The sequence below is a fragment of the Melozone crissalis genome, unplaced genomic scaffold (genome assembly GCF_028551555.1).
Source record: "Melozone crissalis strain CALT ecotype California unplaced genomic scaffold, PUWL_Pcris_2 ptg000005l_1, whole genome shotgun sequence".
NCBI classification, from domain to species: domain Eukaryota; kingdom Metazoa; phylum Chordata; class Aves; order Passeriformes; family Passerellidae; genus Melozone; species Melozone crissalis.
This window is the reverse complement of record NW_026535783.1, coordinates 40,694,274-40,707,363: the sequence shown is the minus strand read 5'-3', so window position 1 is coordinate 40,707,363 and position 13,090 is coordinate 40,694,274. Positions and strand designations below refer to the sequence as shown.

The following is a 13,090-nucleotide window of genomic DNA, read 5'->3' as shown; positions in this document are numbered from 1 at the left end:
TACTGGAAGGGGATACAAATTATTGTTATTATCAAAAACTACCAGTTCTTGCATTTTGGAGTTTTTTCAGAGTTGTAAGTTAGAATTAGCATTAATGAGGCAAAGATGGTATTAGCATCTCTTTGTGATGCAGACAGGTTTTCAAATCCTCACAAACCAGTGACGTATTTTTTAAATGGGATGCATTTAGGTCTATTTTTAGCTGAAGCACATTAAGAATGGCTTTGAGACCCTCTTCAGATGTAGCCCACAGAGCCTCCTGGGATCACAGACCACAGCTTGGACTGTGGTGGAGGAGGTTGGAGAATCAGACATTAGAAGGAATATGCTGTCACACAGGGCAGATTTGCCCTTATTTGATGCCTTCAGTTTGAGAAACATCTTAGACTGAAGCCGTGGACTTGATGAGGGAATCATAAGGTCATTTATTCTCTAGCTTTACTATGCTAAACACAGGCCTATATAGGGACATCTAAACAAACTGCCCTCCCTAGGTGGCTCTGTTATGCTCTTAACCTGCATTACCTGCAGGAGGACCCCCATCACTGTAGTAAAACCCTGGCCTTAAAACATATTAATCTGTGACCTAAGAACATTTCTCTTCTCTCCCCTTTTCTATAATATAATCTCCTGCTTTGCACCCTTCCTGGCTCTCAAGAGATTGTCCAAGATGTTTCTGGCAGCCTGCCCTTCCCCTTTCTCTTTGGTTCTTCTCTCTGGCTCCCCAATGTCCTTCACACAGCTGCAGTTACAGTGATGTCCCCAAGGAGACTCTTCTCAGCCATGTGTGTCACATAGAAATGGGAAGCAAAGCAACTTGCAAGTTCAGAGGGTCACAGGAGCTCAGGAGCCTCCATCACACCCTGCCACAAGCTCTTCTAGTTTAAAATTTCAGAGGTCTTCCCCCATTTTGCTTTTCAATAATATGATGATTCCTTCATTAAATAGTGTTACAATAAGAGACATTTTCCTTCAATTCAGCTTCTATTTCTATCAGACTACTATCACTAATAAAATATTAGAGTGCAATTACATTTTTTTAGTAACTTCTACCATATATCCTTCTTACTTTGAATGATAAAACACACTTCTTTATCAAAATACTGTATACTTGGATAGGTTATTTTCCTCTACACAGATCTCCGGTTCACTAATTTCTCCAAGTTAGTACACCATTGTGTTGAAACAATTCTGCCATGCCCTAACACAGTTTTGTTATAGCTTGGTTTATGATGAGTATTATCTTTAATTCGTGCTAGGGACTTACTGAGTTCCTCTGCAGAGCAGACTTACTCTTCTTTTTCTTCCTGGCACAGTTAATTTTATGGGTTTCATCACCTTAATACAGTTCACTTCTCCTAACCTTTCTCTTCATTTATGCTAGAATTTAGAATCCACTGCCACTTGATATTTTTCACTATTTTGATCAAATACCATCACACTCCATTGTTTCATATGTTAGCTTCTATTCCTCATTTTTTTCTCTAAATTTATTCTCAGTCTTCATGAGTATTAATTTACTGCCTCACCAGCAGGATTTCATTCCCCAAAGAAGCTTTCCCAACAGCAAAAAAACCCATGTCTTGCTTTTTGCACCAAATATGAAGTCAAACATTTTGTAGCAACTTTAGCAGAATTAACTTTTTCACTTCAGCATTAACATATGAAACAAGCTACAGGGGTCTTATAAATTGTTGATTTTACAATCTTCACTTTCTTTAAAAAGGAGTGAACTGAGCAGCACCATTATATCTTTCACTTGCCATATTGCTGAAGTAATTTTTGTAAGACTCTGAGGAATACCCAGTACTTTCAAACCAATACACCTTTATGGATGAAAAGATAAGATGAGCAAAAAAAAATTAAAATGTGGCCCTTATTTTTGAAATGTATTGTATGGTTCTGTAACGTAGTTACTCATCAGGTTCACACATGAAATAAAAGATGTACACATGAAATAAATGGAGAAGGTGGCCTCACTTCCATTCAGTTTGGAGTGAATTAAATACCTATTAAAGGAGTCAGACTGATGAAATTATGAATTCTCTATCTGCCAAGCAGGTCTGTCGCATCTCCAGAAGCACAGCAAGACCTATTTGTGCCCATGAAAATTTCCATCTTCAATGTGCAATTACCCATTAGAATTGTGACTAAGCTGATGTACCGTATAATCTAACCAGCTGTTAGTTCATTCACAGCTTTGGGAGACACTTGGAGCACTCACAAAGAGTTCTGTGCATCTAATTACCACCCAATGGATCCACAGATTTGTAACTGTGTTTTATGGAAGTGTATTTGTTTGTTTAATTGTAATGTTTACGTTGTTCAGGTCTGAACAAAGATTTTCAGGTACATAAGACAAGTACATTTCCCTTCCCATGAGAGAGCAAGCTGCATTGTCTAAAGTTTCTATTTTCTGCAAGGTCTAAGAAACCAGTTTCTCACTCAGGAAAATTTGGAGAAGTGCATTAAGTTGCCATTCTGGAGTATATAGATTCTGCACACAAATCTATGTAGATATAGCAGTTAGGATGGAGATATGATGTGGTTTAATACCTTTAAATTTGCCTATGTACATCATAACTTTTATTATACCATCACTTTGAATAGCATTTTTTCTTCCATTGAGTCAGAATCACTTTATACTTCCATATAGTTGTGTTTGATGGTTTGTGGGTATAACATGAGTTTAGAGCCTCCCCACTCTAAGTGAGGAGCACCTGTATGTTCTGGTCTCTAAATGTCAATGTGAAAAAAAGCATCTTTTAATAGAGAAGAGTGAGTGGACTACTAAATATATTATTGGTTACAGTTTCAGGATCTTTAAAGTAAAAAGGAATAGAATCATAGAATTATTTGAGAAGGACCTTAAAGATCATGTATTTCCAACACCCCTGCTATGGGAAGGAACATCTTCCACTAGACCAAGTTGCTCAGAGTCCCATCCAACCTGGTCTTGAACACCTGCAGGGATTGTGCTTCCACAATTTCTCTGGGAAAGCTGTGCCAGTGTCTCTCCACCCTCACAGTAAAGACTTTGTTCCTAACATGTAATCTAAATCTACTCTCAGTTTGAAGCCTTTTCCCTTTGTCCTGTCAGTACATGCTCTTGTAAACAGTCTCTCTCCATCTTTCTTGTAGGCTTCCTGCATGTACTTGGAAAGCTGCTATTAGGTCACTCCAAAGCCCTCACTTATCCTGGGTGAATAATCTCAATCCTCTCAGCCTTTCCTCATAGGACAATTTTTGCATCCCTCCAGTCATCTTCATGACCTTCTGTGGACTCTCTCCATCAGTTCCATGTCCTTGCCGTGCTGGCACCCAGAGCTGATGCAGCCCTGCAAGTGGGGTCTCAGCAGAGCAGAGCAGAGGGGCAGAATCCCCTCCCTGGCCCTGCTGCCCACGCTGCTCTGGATGCAGCCCAGGACACGTTTGGCTCTCTGGGCTGGCAGTGCCCATGGCTGGGTCATGTCCAGCCTCTCCTCCCCCAGCACCCCCAAATCCTTCTGGGCTGGGCTGCTCTGCATCTGTTCATCCCACAGCCCAGGTTGACACCAGGGGTTGTCTTGACCCTGCATGAGATTCCCATGGACCCTATGGACCCTATATAAAATTCAGCATAGAATACTGGCTCTGGATGCACCCTTGGAACAAAATTCCTGTACTGACTTTTTTGCCCTATATTGCCAGAAGGACGTTGAAGGGAACTCAGAGCAGAACATGAAATGTAAGCAGACATTTTGAGTTTCCTGAGTTCAATCACAGTACCATATGTTTATATAGGTATATTCTTAGGGTCTTTCCCCTACTAAAAAAAACTAGAGAAACACTGTGTATGCTTTAATTTGAGACAGTCTGTTTGTATCTTCTTCCTTGGTTAAATAGTTCAGGAATAGGTCATCCTATTGAAAATATTTTCCCTGTAATGCTGCCAGCCAGGTCAGTAAGAAGCTCGTGTTATCTGCTGGTTTTGTGGCAGTGCTGCTCATAAAACTTGGATTTGCTAGAGAATTACTGAAACCTGTCACTGTTATCTGAACACTCATTCATTAATATACTTGCTTTGTCCATTCTGTGGACATCTTTGCTTCTTTCCTGCCCTTATCGTTTCAGGAAAGGCTTCTTTAGATTTAGGGAGAGTCTTTGCAATAGCCCGTGGTTCTTGGGCTGTTGTATGAGTGCGACCCGGCCAGCTCGAACCCTAGCCCACACGGACTTGCACAGACAGAAAGTAAGAGACGAGAAGCGCTCTTCTCCACGCGGGGATGACAATCCTGTTTATTGGCCTGGGATGGAACACTCTGGTTCCCACGACCACCCACGTGGAAAAGAGGGTGTGGCACCCTTGCAGTGGAGTTTTATACCCAGGGATGGGGGCAGGGAAAGAGGGCGGTGGCCAATGGGATCCCTTGGGGCGGGGCAAGGGGAGGGGCACCCATGGGACCGCCCACCAGGTGTGCAACACGGGGGTGCATGGGGGAGAGACCATGGGATAAGAGAGGGGGGATAATCTACATAACATACCATACTCAGTACAAGCTTCCCATCACCCAGGGCAAAACAACTACTAAATAAACTATTTAGTGCAATACAACAAGTCTTGTTAATCTGTAAGACAAACTCACACATTTCATGAATATTGATCTTAGAATTTGTGAAGTCAGGCTTTTTGTATATTATTTCTGTGCCATCTACATCCATATGTAATTTTTTGAAGTTTCGATTTAGAAGGAATTTCAGATTAAAAATCATCACTTTCTCAGATGTACTAAAATCAGCACATCTGTCTCACCATAGAGCTTCTTCTTTGTTTGTCTTCTGGTATCTGTAAGCTTGCTGATGTCTTCCTCAGGAATAGCAGGGTGTTTTAATATTTTCCTTATGTTGTAAAGGTAGGCCTAAAGAAAATGTGTTGGCTTATGACATAGTCCTGTATGGAAAGCACCAGTGTGGAAAGAGCTAGGGGGCTTTCAACATAAAGCAGCTCTGTCATGGGCAACAAGGTGTTAGTATGTTGTAATTTAAGCCCAGATGGCAGCTCAGCACCACGAAGCTGTGCACTCACACCCTCACACCTCAGTGGAATGGGAAGGAGAATCAAAACTATAACTTGTAGGTTGGGAGAGGAAGATCTTAATAATTGAAACATAAATAACATATAATAATTACAGTAGATAATGAAAATGAGAATGATAACAAAAATGACAACAAGAGAGGAAGAAAAACATGGAGGAACAAGAGATGCACAGTATCATTGCTCACCTTCTGACAAATGCTCAGACCCATCTCTATACCCCAAACAACCCCACTTCCAGGTAACTTTTCCGGTTTATTTATCAGGCATGACATCCTGCAGTTTCCAATATCCATTTGGCTGCTTTGGGTCACCTGTCCTGGCTATGCTCCTTCACAGTTTTTTTTTCTGATCCTCCTCATTGGCAGAGCTTAAAAAAAGTCCTTAACTTAGTATAAACACTACTTAGCAGCAAACACAATAGCAGTATGTTATCAACATTACTCTCACACTGAATACAACCAACTACAGAGAAGGAATTAACTCTACCTGAGCAGAAACCAGGATATTTTTCCTTTGGTTCTTTGCAACAGAATTATGTAGACTGATCTGCAAAATTTATTTCATAAATTAGTAGTTTTTGTATTTCTGCATTGCTTGAATGTAGGTTTAGGGCAATGTACCTTCACTCAAACTCAGCCTGGTGTAGTTCCCAGTATGTTTCCTCCATGGACTCCTCATTCAGCTTCTGCCACCTTCTGTTACAGGTTCCACTTGTGCAATTTGTGTTCTATTCCTCAAACCTCCCAATATTATTTCTTGAACCAGCTTTCCACCTTTACACTGATTTACTCTTTTCCTTACCTGTTAACTGCTTCATTCTTGAAAGACCTACCAAGGATCTATTTTCATTGTATCTCACATAATAAATTAAACAACATCCTTGTAACAAGTTGCTGCTTTAAGCATAAGCCAAATCTAAACTGGTATTTGTTTATCTCTTTAAACCTAACCTGCTCTGTGTGGTTATATTAAAGACTGCCATTCCTATCAATTACCTCAATGCTGAAGTTACCAACCAGAATAAAAGTCTTCTGTGAGGCACTCTTCAGTACCCAGTATGTCTGCTAATTCCTCAAACAACTTCCCTGCCAAACCAGTTCACTTACCTGAAGCTGCCTTTTCATGTTCCTGTGGGGTTCGTGCAATCTGTATCTGCAAAAGTCCCCTGCAAGACCCACTGCACAACCTCCCACTGTTCAAAATGTTGACAGCAGAACACAGACTCTCTTTTCTGTCCTGCCTGAATAGTTGATGTTCTGTACCTCCGACTCAAGGGACAGCAAGACTTTTTTAAAGTGCAGAACCTTATAAATATTGCTTGAGGCATGTCATAAGGTTACTCTAGCAATCAGAATTGTCAGCTATAGAGTTGCTTTTACCCTCTGTACTTCTCTGACTTTTGAGTTCTTCTCTATGTTCCTCGGTTTGGCTCTGTTATATAAATACTGGCTCCCTGCCACAATCAGCTGTAATGAGCTGCAATGTTAATTGATATCAGTAAGTTTACAGAGTGCAGGCCACTTCTGTCACCTACCAGAGCACGTTCATTGAGCCTTTGATCTGCTTATTTGTGTTGTCTGCATATCTCTAATGGCCTTCCTTCACTTCAAGGAAGACACTTTTTGAAGAAACACCTCATTCTCCCTTGAGCACAACAATCTCCTGAAACCTTTCCTGCCTGTTCAGTTTCCTTGTCACAGTGGAGACACTGTGCAATGGATACTGTACAATGGATTTTGTGAGGCTGGCACTGAACAACTCTAAGTATTAATTGTTTTTTCTGGTTTTACTAGTGATGATTTAAAAGTACTTTCATTGTATTTTCATTTTTTATATTTTAATGACCATTGATTTTTTCAGAGTTTAGTTAAATCTCACTTTTCTTCTGAAGTATGTGTGTATTGTATGTATATTTGTAATGTTTGGTCTACTACAAATTGAACCACGGTAGTAGGGAAATCCCTTCCTAGAGAAATCAGATCTGTGTTTGAACACCAGGGTTGAGGTCTTTGCTCTCATACTTCATTTCAAAGGAGCAGTCAGATTTTACTGTGAGTGATTTACCATCTGGATGAAAAATAACTTGTACTTAAAGTCTTGGCTTTTGCCACCTTCTTTGAGACTTCTTTGATTATAAAGTCAAGAACTGACTTGGGAGTTCTCATCTCAGTACTGTAGCTTCACTACAAGACTATGTAGTAGCCATCCAAATGGAATGGATGTTATATTTTCCTGCTCTTCAGAGCTTAAGATCACATTCTGACATGGTATTTAAGATGTGATACTGAGCATATTTACTCAATCAAAAATATATCTGTTAAATGAGCCTCAAGAAAGCTGAAATGAGCCTTTCACACCTGAAGCAGGAAACTCTGCCACAAACACTGTTCTGGGTTCATGAGAGAAAAGGAAGGGAGGAGATGCTTGGGCTGTGAGCAGACCTCTCTGTCTTCATAGCCAAATGGAGAATGCACAGGTTGCCAGAGGACAGGAGACAGGAGGAAGCCAGTATTGATATAATATGTGATTTACTCAGCCCGTTGTATGCACATATCCACAGCTGCCTCACAGCCCTTGTGCACTGAGGAATGTCTTTATGCTGGCAGGTGTCAGATGTTAAGTCAGATGCTTCCAGGCAAACCTTTCTCCACACTGATGAATGTTTATTTTATAAATAAGAAGAGCTCTTTTGTATCTTTTTCATATGCTTTAACCACATAAAAATGGCAATAATTTCATTTTTTGAAATAGTTTGGGAGGTCTTTCTCTAGAAAAGTGTTTACTTTTCCTGTGCAATGTTCAGTTGTCTTGGCGCGGGTAGAAGAGACTCTGTCAGCATTAAACCACATCCCTAGATAATTTTCTTATAACACCTAACACCTTAGAATGATTTAGGGTTTACCATATATGTTGCGCATATGGGAACTTGTCCAAAGTTGTCACCTACATAGAGCTTTGGCTCAAGACTACAAGTTCTACCTACATCGTTTACTTTTTCCAGACTGATTATGGGCATTGAGAGAGTGTTTTGTACTGAAGGCTCGTAGCCCTACTGGGGCAACAACTAATTCTACTATCTTATCTTGCCATGAGTAGCTGCTTACTAGCCAGTGCCACTTCTGATCTCTCTAGCTAGCAGAAGTATTGTCTGATCTCCAGTTCTCGTGACAGTGAGAGGGACGTTTCAAAACTGCACAGTGCACTGTTGTCCCTGTTGTTACTCATGATGCAATAATGCCTAGAGGCTCCTGTCAAGCTGAGACTCCTATTGTGTAGCTGGTAGAGAAAGAAGAATAAGATAACATCTCTGCTGTGAGGTTATTACCTAAGCAGGCTGCATGGACAAAGCACAGGAGGGGAAAAAAAACCACCCCAAAAAAAACCACACATCACTTTGTTGTGATTTTTGAATATGAAGTTGAGACACAGGTGGGAGAATGTTATGATCCAGCCCAGTACTTTACAATTCCATTTGGATTTAGAGAGAATATACCCACACTCACAGGGTAGCCCATGTTTCACCAGTTGTGGTGTCACTCATTTCTGGAGTTCAGCAAAGAGTCAGGAACAAGATCCTGCTCTCTTGATCCTCCAGTTCTTCACCTGAACTGCTGGGGTACAATATGATATTGATACCTTTTTTTTTTTCTACTGATAGAAAGAAGGAAAGCTCCTTTCTAATTAAAAATTAGATGTTTAGAACTTTACAGGTTTGCATGTTCATGTCACATGTTGGAATTTTTTAAATGGCCTTAAGCTGATAACAAATGCCCAAATTTAATTCAAAGACCACAGGAAATATTTTTGTTAAGTATGTAAAGATCATTTCCCTTTTACAAATGGCATAGTTAAACTGTCTTTTGGGAGAATCGCTAACATTTTTAGATTTACAGTAATAGCATGGAATAATGGTCCTGTGGGGGTAACCACAGATTATTGAGTCTTTTTTGGCCATTGGAGCTTCAAAGTTGTTCCTTTTCTTTTATTCAGGGGAGCTGTGAGTATTTACATTTTAAAATGCACTGACCATGATAACTGAAGGAACTGTTTGTTGATGTGGAATTAAGCATATGCATAAGCATTCCTTAAATAAGCCTAATTCATTTAATGAGAATGTTCCAGAAAATAGCACTTTATTATTGTTCCTTTAGTGATTCGACTTATAAATAATAAAAATGATGGTAGATCAGATTGTTAGTCCAATTCATGATATAAATTGGCTGATAAATTTCCCACCTGGTGTTTTTCTCTTCATAAGATCTGTCCATTACTAATTCACTTTGTTAGTTTCTAATTCCTGGAAATGCAAAAAAATGCAGTGTTTTGGTTCACTGGGGTTTTCATTAAATTTTGTCTAGTTTTTAGACTACACCCTTCCCTTATCATTTGTGTATAAGAGAAACTAAAGGAAAACCATTGCCTTGAGCAGTCAGATCTGGTACTTCTGAAACTACTTCAGAAACTACTGAGTCTGCCTATCTTCATGTGCATTACATGTCCATATAGTTGACCAACGCTAAAAAAAACTACTAAGATATCCTTACGGAAGAAAGAAATCATTCATTTGGAAAGTTAAAGGTTTCTGTGATCAGTTTTAGTTTTGAAGTTTTGATAATACTTGAAAGAAGTTGTATTTTCAGACCATCCTCTGCTCCCTAAATATTTCCAGTAGAAACTTCTTTTCATCCATGTTCATTTGGAAAATGTTCACCCATGTGTGATACATGTGATACGTGTATCAGGGATACATATATTACTGATAGACATATATTTATTTCAATACATCCAGCCCTGTGAATTACCTCTTTCCTCTTACATTCCTCTTTGCTAGCCATCTCTAAATGAATCTCTGGTTTTGAATTTGTATAGTTTTTTTTCAATCAGTTCAAATATTCAGTGTATTTTATGTATATCAGTAGAGTTATGTATCTATATTCTGAAGATGATGAAAACGTTTTGAAATCTGTTTCATATTAAATACAGTTGTTGAAATATTTTTAAAGTCTAGTTTGGGCTTACATACATAAACACTACTTAGATATTTAGGAGGTGGAGATGGACAACTGGTGAACTGACAGTCCTAGAGCTAGAATAAGCCAGGGCTTTAGTAGCATAAATGCACCAAGGTCCTACTGTATGATAAGGCTATATTTTTATGTTGTTTCTCTGTTATCACATGTTTGTAGAGTTTTGGGCGGTAGTGAAGGAGAAAGGAGAAGGGATAAAATGTATGTTTTGGACCAAAACTATGCAATTCTTTCACCAGGTGTGAAAAGTAATATGGGAAGTATCAAACAGATGACTTTCAGCTGTTCTATAAACCAGCAAGTATGCAGATTGTTCCTAAAGTCTATACCTTAACAGCAGCCGCAGTCAGCTTACAAAGGTATCACAAGTTCCACTTGTGCAAGGTTCCTTTAGCTTGATTCTGTATCTACTCTATTTAGCCTTTAAAGTGTAAGATTCTTTCCTATTTGCGTTTTAATTCTGGTATTGACAGATGCATATAGGACATTCTTTTTTGTATGCCCTGTGTGTGAGTCAGCATGGGCAAAACACCCAGAAGAAAAGATAGAGGAGTTCACAGCTAAGTACCACATGAACTAGGACAGGACATATTTCAGTTAGCATTATGTAACACTCTACAATAGGGACAAAACAGCATTACTCCAGAAAAACAGTAATATGTATATATTTTTAAGATTATTATCTCCAACACAAATATTATCTCCAAGTACAAGTATTCTAGAAACCAATCGGTAAATTTAGTAGGATAATATTAATTCAAAGTGTTGCAAGCACCTTTAGCTATTATAAAATAATTGTACAGGCCTGTAATTCTATAAAATTATCAGTGGTTTTCTCTATGCTTCTTAGGACATTGAAATTCATGTAATATCATTTATGGGTTCAGTTATTTGCACATCCATACTCCACTTTACACGTCTGCTCTACTCTACATTCTTTGTTTTCCATCTGTGAAAGCCCATATAAGTCACTTGGGGCTACGGAAATACAAGGGTAAGAAGTATTTGACCTCACAGTTTGTGAGCTCCTCAAAGGAAACTCCTCTTTAATGCATCTGGAAAGAATTGTGAAAAAACAATGTTAGTTATGGGAAGGGTTACAGATGCAACCTGCAACATTCAGAAATTTTAAACACAAACAATTCAGAAAAACAAATCCCTTTTCTTTATGGAAATACAGCATTTCTTTCTGGAAGAAGAAACAGACACCCTCTTCTGAAGAAGCCAAGATGTCCAAAAGGTTTATGTGGCTTGTTAGCCACTGAGATGTGAATTGCCAACAGAAACATTTTGCATTTAACCAATAACAAACAAAATGTTGCTGGAGGCAACAGCTACTGCCAACACTTGAAAAAAAGAAATTCTGGCAACTAACCATGTATCAAAATAGATTCTAAAGTAAGAAAATGCCTTCTTTTCACCACCTACTCAAACATCTCATTTAGTTGCACCAAAACTGAAGAGTAGATGATATTTCCATTAATTCTGACAATTTCATAGGAAATTCTGGGAAGACCTCTCCCCTCAGATCACTCATATGGAGAGCATACTCCAGCTTAGCTTAACTGGCTGCCATATGTTACTCCTTTTCCACTGATAAATAGCTCCTGGTACATATGTACAGATTAGTGTCCTTCAGTGTACTATGGCCTGGAAAGTGACCATGGGAACTTCAGTATGTAAGATGCATTTATTGTTAGAAAGGGTTAAGTAGATTGTTGTCATTGCTACTAACAGAACCAAGAATATTGTCTAAAAGCAAACTACAGCATCATTTGTGCTTACAGTGAGGCTCAGGATGGATCCTTTTATAAAATCAGAGAATGTGACCAGCAGATGGAGCACAGTAGAGGAGCAATGCGCCTTTGGTCCATCAGCATATCATCTAGGGAGGAAAAAATATTTCTTACCTGCTAGCTGTTTGAATATGTTAAGGGTGTTATTTGAAAGAAAGGAAACATGCTCAAAAAATAAAATTATAAAATAAAAAGAGGTTAGAATTGTTCAGTGATTGTAGGAGAGCACAATCTTAAATGGTTGAGTACTGTGTTTGCTAACATTGTATGTTTTACATGCACTGAGCTATTTCCATTGACTGCAGATCTCTGAGCATCAGAGTGGGTTTTTTCTGCTTCTTCCACAAAATCTGCTACATTCTGCTGACATGCTTCATAACTTTTCTTCATTATCTGCCTCCATCCTATTTGGAGCCTGAGGGTATCTTCCTTCATAATCACTCTCTTTAAGCTTCTGCCTGGATTTGCTTTCTTCAAAGATGGGCTCTCTGAGCTTTCCTTTTTCTGAATTTTTATTTTCTCAGCAATCAGTTTCAATAATATCATGTTGGAAATGAAACTACTCTTAAGACTTAGAAAAAACAGCACTATCTGGATTTTCATGCTTTCATTTTGGATGTGAGAGTATATCCAGGTCAACATTGAGTTTTGCATGAATTTGTTGGGGTGGCTATTTTCTTGTATTTTCTTTCTGAATATACAACTTATTTTTTGTGTATACATTTTTACATATCTCTGAAGTGCTTTCTAGCTGAGACATGAGTGGAAGGCCTAGTGTTTTAAAGAATTTTCTGTGTTTACCTGACAGAATTAGGGGTTGTACAGTTCAAATAGCAGAAATCTGGTTTTAAGGTGATGAACACTGAAATACCATTATCAACAATCCTGTTGATGCAGGATTTACATAGCTAGTTCAGAGAAGATTTACCTCAGTGACAGGTGTTCATCCAGGGGTTAAAGATGATCCCCTGCTTTCCCACTGCATCTCTCAAAGCTTTAGTACCTCCTATCTCAACAGCCTAGAAAAGTCAGTCAAGAATACCAAAGAAATTTGTGCTCAGCATTTCAGTTTTACATTCCTTTAATTACACTTCTGTTAATATCTTCCTTTATTTTTTGTTCAAGATAGTGGGAGAAAATAATTAATTCCACTCTATTTTTAATTACATTGTCCATGCTCCTACAGACAA

At 38.7% G+C, this 13,090-nt stretch overlaps 1 protein-coding gene across 1 annotated transcript in view; it reads left to right on the top strand.

Moving 5' to 3' along the window:
- The window catches only part of ADAMTSL1 (ADAMTS like 1), a 312,537-nt gene that overhangs the window by 241,922 nt on the left and 57,525 nt on the right, over positions 1–13,090 (top strand). The gene's annotated exons all lie outside the window — the stretch shown is intronic.